Raw genomic sequence first — 10,538 nt, forward strand, 5'->3', positions numbered from 1 at the left:
AGGTCAGGTAACATATAAAGACAGGCCAATCAGAATCACACCCGATTTCTCAACATAGACTATGAAAGCTAGAAGAACCTGGACAGACATCTTGCAGACCCAAAGAGAGCACAAGTGCCAGCCCAAATTTCTATACTCAGCAAAACTATCAATCACTATAGATGGAGAGATGAAGATATTTCAAGACAAATCAAAATTTACACAATATCTGACCACAAACCCAGCACTATATAGGTGGAAATTATAGGTGGAATTATAGGTGGAAAACCCGATACAATGAGGGAAAATACAGCCTCGTAAAAACAAGAAAACTTCTAAAGAAGAAAACCAAAAGAAGAAAAAGACACAGACACAACTCAATCCACTAAAGCAATAATGGAAGGAAACAGAAACAACTATTCCTTGATATCTATTAACATAAATGGACTCAACTCCCCAATAAAGAGACATAGGCTATCAGATTGGATACATAAACAAAATGCAGCCTTTTGCTACATACAGGAAATTCATCTCAGAGACAAAGACAGACACTATCTCAGAGTAAAAGGGTGGGAAAATAACTTTAAAGCAAACAGCCGCAAGAAGCAAGCTGGAGTCGCTATTCTAATACCGGATAAAGTAAATTTCCAACCAAAAGTTATCAAAAAAGATAAGGAAGGACACTTTTTACTCATTACCGGGGAAATCTGTCAGGAGGAACTTTCAATTTTTAACATATATGCTCCAAATAAAAAAGAACCCACATTCATAAAAGAAACCCTACTAAAGCTCAAAAAATACATTTCACCCAACACAATAATAGTGAGAGACTTTAATACCCTAATCTCAGCAATGGACAGATCATGAAAACAGAATCTGAACAAGGACACTGCAAAAGTAGCAGAGACCTTGACCCAACTAGAATTAATAGATATATACAGAACATATCATCCTAAAGTAAAAGAATACACCTTCTTCTAAGCACCCCTTTGCACGTTCTCGAAAATTGACCACATAATTGGTCACAGAACAAGTGTCAGTCAATATAAGAATGTTGAAATACTCCCATGCATCCTCTCAGATCACCATGGTCTACGGCTGGTCTTTAACAACAACAAAGACAACAAAAAGCCTACGGACACATGGAAACAAAACAAAGCTCTGTTAAATGATAGCATGGTCAAAGAAGAAATAAAGAAAGAAATTAAGGACTTTCTAGAATTCAACAAAAACAAAAACAAAACATACCCATACCTATGGGATGCAATGAAAGCTTTACTGAGAGGAAAATTCATGGCCCTAAGTGCTTCCAAAAAGAAACTGGAGAGAGCTTACATCAGCAACCTGACAGCACAGGTAAAAGCCCTAGAACAAAAGGAAGCAGATATACCCAAGAAGAGTAGACAGCAAGAAATAATCAAAATTAGGGCAGAAATAGACCAAATAGAAACAAAAAGAACCATTGAAAAAATCAACAAAACCAAGAGTTGTTCTTTGAAAAAATCAACAAGATTGATAAACCCCTAGCCAGACTAACTGGAGAGCAAAGAGAGAGTATACAAATTAACAAAATCAGAAAGGAAAGTGGAGACATAACAACTTAAACTGAGGAAATTCAAGAAATCATCAGATCCTACTACAAAAACTTATACTTCACAAAATTGGAAAATCTGGAGGAAATGGACAAATTCCTAGACAGATACAAGACCCCAAAATTAAACCAGGACCAAATAAAACATCTAAATAACCCTATAACACCTAAAGAAATAGAAGAATTCATCAAAAGCCTCTCAACCAAAAAAAGCCCAGGTCCAGATGGGTTCAGTCCAGAATTCTATCAGATATTTATTGCAGATATAAAAGCAATACTCTACAAACTATTCCAAAAGATAGAATCAGAAGGAATGCTACCCAACTCAGTTTTTGAGGCTACAATATCCCTTGTACCTAAACTACACAAAGACCCTACAAGGAAAGAGAACTACAGACCAATCTCACTTATGAACATTGATGCAAAAATACTCAACAAAATCCTTGCAAACCGAATCCAAGAACACATCAAAACAATCATTCATCATGACCAAGTAGGCTTTATTCCTGGGATGTATGGATGGATTAATATAAGGAAATCCATCAATGTAGTCCACTATATAAACAAACTCAAAGAACAATATGACATGGTCATCTCACTACATGCCAAGAAAGCATTTGTCAAAATTCAACTCCACTTCATATTATAAGTTCTGGAAAGAACAGGAATCCAGGGTCCATACTTAAACATAATAAAAACAATATACAGCAAACCAACAGCCAACATCAAACTTAATGGTGGGAAACGTGAAGCAATCCCACTAAAATCAGGGACTGACAAGGCTGCCCACTCTCCCCCTACCTATTCAACATAGTACTGGAAGTCCTGGCTGGAACAATCAGACAGCAAAAGGAGATCAAGGGGATACAAATTGGAAAGGAAGAGATAAAAACATCACTCTTTGACGATGACATGATATTGTACTTAAGTAACCCCAAAATCTCCACCAGAGAACTCCTATAGCTGATAAACAAGTTCAGCAAAGTGGCTGGATACAAAATCAACTCAAACAAATCAGTAGCCTTCCTATACTCAAAGGACAAACATGTAGAGAAAGATATTAGGGAAAAGGTACCCTTCACCATTGTCACAAAAACTATGAAATACCTTGGTGTGACTCTAACTAAGCAAGTGAAGGACCTGTATGACAAGAACTTCAAAATTCTAAAGAAGGAAATTGAGGAGGATCTCAGAAAATGCAAAGACCTCCCATGCTCATGGATTGGAAAGATTAACATTTTTAAAATGGCCATCCTACCAAAAGCAATCTACAGATTCAAGGCAATCCCCATCAAAATTCCTACACAGTTCTTCATAGAATTGTAAAGATCAATGTGCAATTTCACATGGAACAACAGAAGACCTAGAATAGCGAAATCCATCCTCAACAACAAGAAAACATCTGCAGAATCACTATCTCTGACCTCAAGCTATATTACAAGGCAATTTTGCTGAAAACTGCTTAGTACTGGTACAGAAATAGGCATGTGGATCAATGGAATAGAATAGAAGATCCAGAAATGAGCCTTCACATATATGGTCACCTGATTTTTGACAAAGGAGTCAAAAACATTCAATGGAAAAGGGACAGCCTATTCAACAAATGGTGCTGGTCCAACTGGCACTCAGCATGCAAAAGAATGAAAATAGAACCTTTCTTATCTCCTTGTACAAAGCTCAAGTGTAAGTGGATCAAAGATCTCCACATTAAACCAGATACACTGAAACTACTAGATGAGAAAGTAGGGAAAACTTTAGAACTTATAGGCACAGGAGAAAATTTTCTGAACAAAACACCAATGGTTCAAGCTCTAAGGTCAAAGATTAACAAATGGGACTTAATGAGATTGCAAAAGTTCTGTAATGATAAAAACATTGTCAAGAAAACAAAACGGCAGCCAACAGAATGGGAAAAGATTTTTACCAACTCTACATCAGATAGAGGCCTAATATCTAAGGTATACAAAGAACTCAAAAAGCTAGACACCAGAGAATCAAATAACCCTATTAAAAAATTGGGTACAGAGCTAAACAAAACGTTCTCAGTTGAGGAATATCGAATGGCTGAGAAATATCTGAGGAAGTGCTCAACATCTTTAGTCATCATGGAAATACTAATCAAAACAACCCTGAGATTCCACCGCACACCAGTCAGATTGGCCAAGATCCAAAGCTCAGATGACAACAAATGCTGGCGAGGTTGCGGAGAAAGAGGAACCATTCTCCACTGTTGGTGGGGTTGCAAACTAATACAACCACTCTGGAAATCAGTCTGGCCATAACTCAGAAAATTGGACATAATACTACCTGAAGACCCAGCTATTCCACTTCTTGGCATATACCCCAGAGACACCTTAGTACTCAACACAGATTTATGCACCACAATGTTCATAGCAGCTCTATTTATAATAGCCAGAAGCTGGAAAGAACCCAGATGTCCTTCAGAAGATGAATGGATACAAAAATTGTGGTACATTTACACAATGGAATACTACTCAGCCACAAGAAACAATGACTTGACCAAATTCTTAAGAAAATGGCTGCATCTAGAGAATATCATTTTGAGTGAGATAACCCAGTCACAAAAGAACAGACATAATATGCAGTCACTGATAATGGGATGCTAACCCCTGAGGCTCGCACTGCCCCAGAAACAACTCACAGACTGTATAATGTCCAAGAAATTAAGAAAACCAAACAAAACAAAAAAAAAAAAATTTACAAAACAAGAAAACTTTAACTATTTCCATGTTACATTTTGTTTTACATGTACTTTATGCTCATTGTAACTATTAATTTTTAACGCATACTATCAAACCTTGAAAAAAAATCAAGTACTGACTACAAAATATATTCATATTGTTTTATGTAAAAATTATGTTAAAATCTGAAAAAAAGTACTGACAAAAATGTATAATTTTAAGCAAAAAATGTTTAAAATCTGTACATTTATCCATGTTTTTTAAAATAAAGTTGTTTAGAAAAAATAAAAAAAAAATCAAGTACTGACTAAAAAATATATTCCTACAGTTTTATGTAAAAATTATTTTAAAATCTGAAAAAAAGTACTGACAAAAATGTAGTGTATTATTTTATGCAAAAATGCTTAAAATCTGTACATTTATCTTTGTTTGGTAAAATAAAGTTTTTAAAAAATGAAACAATCTGAATTCTTCTGTGTGCTAAATGCAAGTGTAACCAGTACTATTTATTGAATATGCTCTCCATCTTCCATTGAAAGTTTTTTAGCTTCTTTGACAAAGATCAAGTGACCATAGTTATGTAAGTTCATTTCTATGTCTTCAATTCTATTCCATTACTAAATACCTGCCTTTTTCTGTACCAATACCATGCTGTTTTTATCACAATTGAGGTTAGGAATGGTAAGTCTCACAGATTCCCACAGAAGTTTTTTTATTGTTGAGAACAGTTTTATAATTCTGGGTTTTTGTTGTTGTTGTTGTTATTCCCAGTGAATTTTCAAATTGCTCTTTCTCACTCTATGAAGAACTGAGTTGGAATTTTGGTGGGGAATGCATTGAATTTATAGATTGCTTTCAGAAAGATGGCCATTTTTGACCAATCCAGCAGCTCAGGTTATTCAGGGTCCTGAAGAGGCCTTTGTCCTGAAAATCTTGGGGGCGAGAGAGAAAGGAAGCCAAGCGCTCAAAGAAAGACAAGAGTCAGTCTAGATGATGTCAAGGCTTCATTGAGGGTTTGGTGCTTACAGCTTATATGGGCTGGGCAAGAAAGGGGGAAGCAGGGTGCAGTGGAATTTTTATAGCATCTACGTGACAGGAAGAGGGTGGTCCTGCAAATTACAGGTTAACAGTCAGGTATATGTTTCCGGATATCTTATCTTGCCGCCTAGCAGCTAATCTCGGCAGAACCTCATTGTGGTATTCCTCAGAAAGGTCAGGCTCTCACGGGTGGGGGGTGGAGGTACAGCATTAACCAGTTCTAAGGTGGCTGCTGTGCAGCCATTTTCTTAAGCATGGTTCTCAGGCATGGCTCCCTACATATTTTTACTATGTTGATCATTAAATTCATGAGCATGGGAGATCTTTCCATCCTAGGAGATCTTCTTCAATTTTCTATTTCAGAGACTTCTACATAAAATGAGGTACACTGAAACCATTAGAAGAGAAAATGGGGAAGAGCTTAGAACATACAAGCACAGGGAAAATTTTCCTGAACAGAACATAAATGCCTTATGCTTTAAGTCCAAATATCAACAAATGGAACCTCATAAAATTGCAAATTTTCTGTAAGATTAAGGACACTGACAAGCAACAAAATGCCATCAAACATATTGGGAAAATATCTTTACCAATCCTACTTCTGATAAAGGGCTAATATTCATATATATCTCAAGAAGTTAGACTCCAGAGAATCAAATAACCTTATTAAAAAATGTATAGCACCATCTCAGAGTATGGTGCTTAATCATTAATAATCCAAGAGCTAAGAATATAGCCTTTTGGTAATTTTTTGTATTCAAAGATCATTATTCTTAATCTATACTCACTGAGAAAACTGACTATTTCCATGTTACAATCTGTCCTACATGTACTTTATGCTTATGGTAACTAGTAGGATTTCAATGCATGCTATCAAACCTCTAAAAATATTAAGTACTGACAAAAAATATTCATATAGTATTATGCCGAAATGCCTTTATAAATCTGTGTATGCATCCCTCTTTTTTTTCAATAAAGTTGTAAGAGAGAAAAAAATAGTTGGATGTTACTATACCTTAATATTACCCTTCAATGATTTCATGGTATTCTGAGTGTGCGTGGGTACGTGCTCACACATGTGTGTATACATGCAGATTCATGCATGTGTGCTTGAGAAATTGACACAAGCTAAGACTTATAAGAGGGAAGAACGTTTGATAAAACACCTTTATATAAAAAAAAAAAATGGAGTACAGAGTTAAACAAAGCATTTTCAACTGAGGAATAAAGAATGGCTGAGAAACATCTAAAGAAATGTTCAACATCCCTAGTCACCAGGGAAATGCAAATCAAAACAACCTTGAGATTCTACTTTACACCAGTCATAATGGCTAAGATCAAAAACTCAGGTGACAGCAGATGCTGGCAAGGATGTGGAGAAAAAAATAACAATCCTCTGCTTTTGGTTGGATTTCCTGCTGGTACAACCACTCTGGAAATCAGTATGGCAGTTTCTCAGAAAACATAGTATGACCTGAGGAGCCAGCTATTTACTCTGGGTATGTACCCAAAAGCTGTTTCAACATATAACAAGAACCCATGACCCACCATGATGATAGCAGCCTTATTTATTATAGCCAGAAGCTGGAAAGAGCCCAGATGTCCTGCAAAAGAGGAATGGATACAGAATTGTGAAACATTTGTACAGTGGAGTACTACTCAGCTATTAGAGATGAGTTTATGAAACTGCTAGGCAAATGGGTAGAAGTAGAAGCAATCATCCCAAGTGAGGTAACCCAGTAACAAAAGAACATGCATGATGTTCACTCACTGATAAACTACTAGCTAAAAAAGCTCTGAACAATCAAAAAACAATTCGCAAACTTCATGAAGCTCAAAAAGAGGGAAGGCCAGAATGTAGATGCCTTAGTCCTTCTTAGGAGAGAGAACAACACACTCACAGGAGGAAATGCAGAGACAAATAGAAGAGCAGGGATTAAAGAAATGATTATTCAGAGACTGCCTCACCTGGGGATTCACATCATATGCAGCTACCAATCCTAAACACTATTACTGATGCTGAGAATTGGGTACTGTCAGGAGCCAGATATGGATGCCTCCTTGGAGGCTTTGCCAGAGCTATACAGATACAGTTGAGGATGCTTGTAACTAACTTTTGGACTGAACACGGGGTTCCCAATAAAGGAGCTGGAGAAAGGACTGAACATCTGACAGGGTCTGTCACCCTATGAAAAGAACAACAAAAGACAAACCCTCCAGAACCCCCAGGGATTACAAATAGCAACTACTGAGCACACATGGAGAGACCCAGGCTGCAATTTGCATATGTAGCAGATGATAGCATTGTCTGGCACAAATGAGAAAAGACAGCCATTAGTCCAGTGATGGTGTTTTCATTAGAAAAAGTCAGAGTAAATATCTGATTCCAAAGACAATCTGAAAATTGTTTAGATTTTTATTTTAAAAAAAGTCAGAAATTTACTTAGGTGTTTTTTTTTTTTTTTTTTTTTTTTTTGTGAGGCCACTTTCCCTGTGATACAGTAAGTATTGCTTCTACCTGAAGAGACATCTTTTATCTTCCTTTGTTATCAAACAAAATTTGTATTTTGTCTTTATTTATGAAAAAAATATTTTACGAGGTCCAGAGTTCTAGTCTGACCTCTTGTTTGCTTTCAGTAAAGTCTTTGCTTCATTATTTACGTTTGCTCTCCTTCAGAGTTGCTTGATGCTTTTTCGTAGCACACTATTTGTTTCTTGCTCATTGTGTTTTTCTTATTTTAACTTGGATAGAGTTTATGATATGCTTTTTATTTGGCTACCTTTACTGTGATAAAAACACAATAACCAAAAGAAACATGAATGGAAAGGGGGTTTATTAAACTTACATATCTTAATCACAGTGCATCATGAAAGTATGTTAGGACAAAAACCTAGGGACAGAAAATGAGGCAGAGACCCTGAGGAAACACTGATTAATGATTCTTTATTGATGACTTAGCTTTGTTTCTGATATTCTCAAAGACTACCTGATTAGGTGTGGCACTGCCCAGTGTCCACAGATTTGCAAATAATCATTGCATAGAAAATATTAAATAAAGAAACGCCCTCACCTACTTGTTTACAGGCAATATTTTGGAAGCTTCTTGTCAACTGAGGTTCCTTCTTTCCAGATAATTCGAGATTTATTATATAGAAAAACAAATAAGCAAATAAACAACCAGCACAGCTTTCATGCTCCCTAGCATGTATTATGCAACATTAAATATGCTACTGATACCATGTTTTAATTAATTTATCATATAATACCATGTTTTAATTAATTTATCATATAAGACATTATAATACTTATGCTTACAAGTTTGGCTTGGGTCTTTTATATTTTCAACATTCTCATTAAGTTAATACATAAAGTATAGTAACAGTAGTTATTTTTAATAATTTGGTTTGTTAAGTTTTAGATCTATGTCAATTCTGACATAGTTTCAATTGTTAATTGTTTTCTTATTAGAGACCAAAAAGTCTTGACAAATTCAGCATTTTATATCTTGTAAAATATTGAGTATCACTAATATGTAAATTATCTTTTTAATATATATAAGGTGAGTATCTTTTAGGTCAATTTAGACTAGTTTTCTTTTGCTATCATAGGGAATCTTTTCAGAGGCTCAGTGTCTCTGTCTTACAGCCTTTTCTTTCTTTTTTTTTTTTTTCAATCTCAACATTGTGAAGAATAACTTCATGGTATATGCTAACATTCATCACTGCTTTAGGTAGGTAGAAGTATCTTCCTCAAGACTGAATTAATTTCTTATATGCATGATTTGTACACATGTGCATACTTAACTGAAACCTTCTACATGCATTTTTATTATTGTCTCTGTAACCATTACATCCTCAGATACTTATTTTACAGAATTTAGATACTTTAGTAGAAATTAGCTCTATATGTGTTCCTTCTAGGCTTACCTATAAATTTTATTGATTCAATTCAGAAAGCAGGAAAGGGTCTATGCTGCAACATTCCTTACATGATGGAGTAAAAAGTTCATGAAAACATTTTCTAGGATCACCTTGCTATTGGCTGTTCAATGGTTCTCACTTTATTGTTTCTTGGTGTCTTATATTTAAAAAACTAGTGTTTCATGTCTTTTATTTGTGTTTATTTTTTAACTTAAAAAGTAAAATAAGTTGTTGCTGTTGCAGTGCTGCTGGTTGACATACCTGGATTCCACGAGGAGCAGCAGCACCTCTATGTTCCTGGAGGTGTATCAATACTCTCATTGAAAAGTTTATCCATAGTCACAAGGACTGGATTGGAATCTTTCAAGTAGGGTGAAAGAAGACCCACCATCATGAGGACTCCCTTGCCCAAAGACCTAAACAAGGAATCAAACACACAGCAGGAAATGTACAATTCAAAGCTTATTATCTGCCCAAGGATGTGGAGCATTATCAGGCCTGCTATGTGGATGATGATGGTTTGATTCAGGGAATAAGTATCCCTTTCCAGTTCTGTTCAGACCCTGATGAGGACATACATAATGGTTGTCATCAATAAAGAAAGGACAGACGAGATGAAACAGCTCAGTGAGGAGCTTTACCAAGAAAACCAGAAAGTAAAAGACAACTTTTATGACCTCTATGAATAGCTCCAGAGGAAGGAGGCAATGAAGGCAACACAGAGGCCAAATAAAAACTTAGAACAGGAAATAGAAGAGAGGGCCTCTTGGGAGGAAGAGAAGGCCTGATGGAAGATTGGGATGCTCCACCTGAAAAGTATAACCAGAAGATAACATTGGAAAAGGAGGACATGTTGATCACACTAGAAGAGCTTCAGACCCAGCTAAAATCTCCAGAAAAAGAAATGGAGAATCTTATTTGAGAGATCAAGAAAAAAACAGAACATTTCAAACAACTCAAGAAAGAAAACAACCGCTCTGCCTCAGTTTAACTGAAGAAAAGAGGCACTGGAAATTACTTGAGCAGACAGTGGAAATGCTAAAGGAGAAGAAAGCTGCAGCATGGTAGAAACAGTGGGAGCTAAAGAACAATGACTCTATCCTGTCAAAACAACTGAGCGACAGAAAGATCAATTCCAATGTTCTGCAGGAAGAGAACAAGAGACTTAAAAACGCTCTCTTCTGAAGGATGAGAACAAGGCACTGCACAGTGCCCTGGACAACAAAAGCATCTCTTCACATGAAGGAGCTGCTAAACACACCTTCTTCTCATCTCAAGGAGCTGCTAAGCTTGAGGTCCCTTCACAA

General features: G+C 36.1%; 1 pseudogene across 1 annotated transcript; it reads left to right on the forward strand.

Moving 5' to 3' along the window:
* The first annotated feature begins 9,623 nt into the window (after positions 1-9,623).
* Positions 9,624-10,299, forward strand: LOC308415001 (calcium-binding and coiled-coil domain-containing protein 2-like; annotated as a pseudogene). The gene is made up of 2 exons: positions 9,624-9,815; positions 10,193-10,299. The product of its transcript is annotated as a calcium-binding and coiled-coil domain-containing protein 2-like (transcript).
* The last annotated feature ends 239 nt before the right edge of the window (positions 10,300-10,538 follow it).

The sequence above is a fragment of the Micromys minutus genome (assembly GCF_963924665.1).
Source record: "Micromys minutus genome assembly, chromosome: X".
NCBI lineage: Eukaryota > Metazoa > Chordata > Mammalia > Rodentia > Muridae > Micromys > Micromys minutus.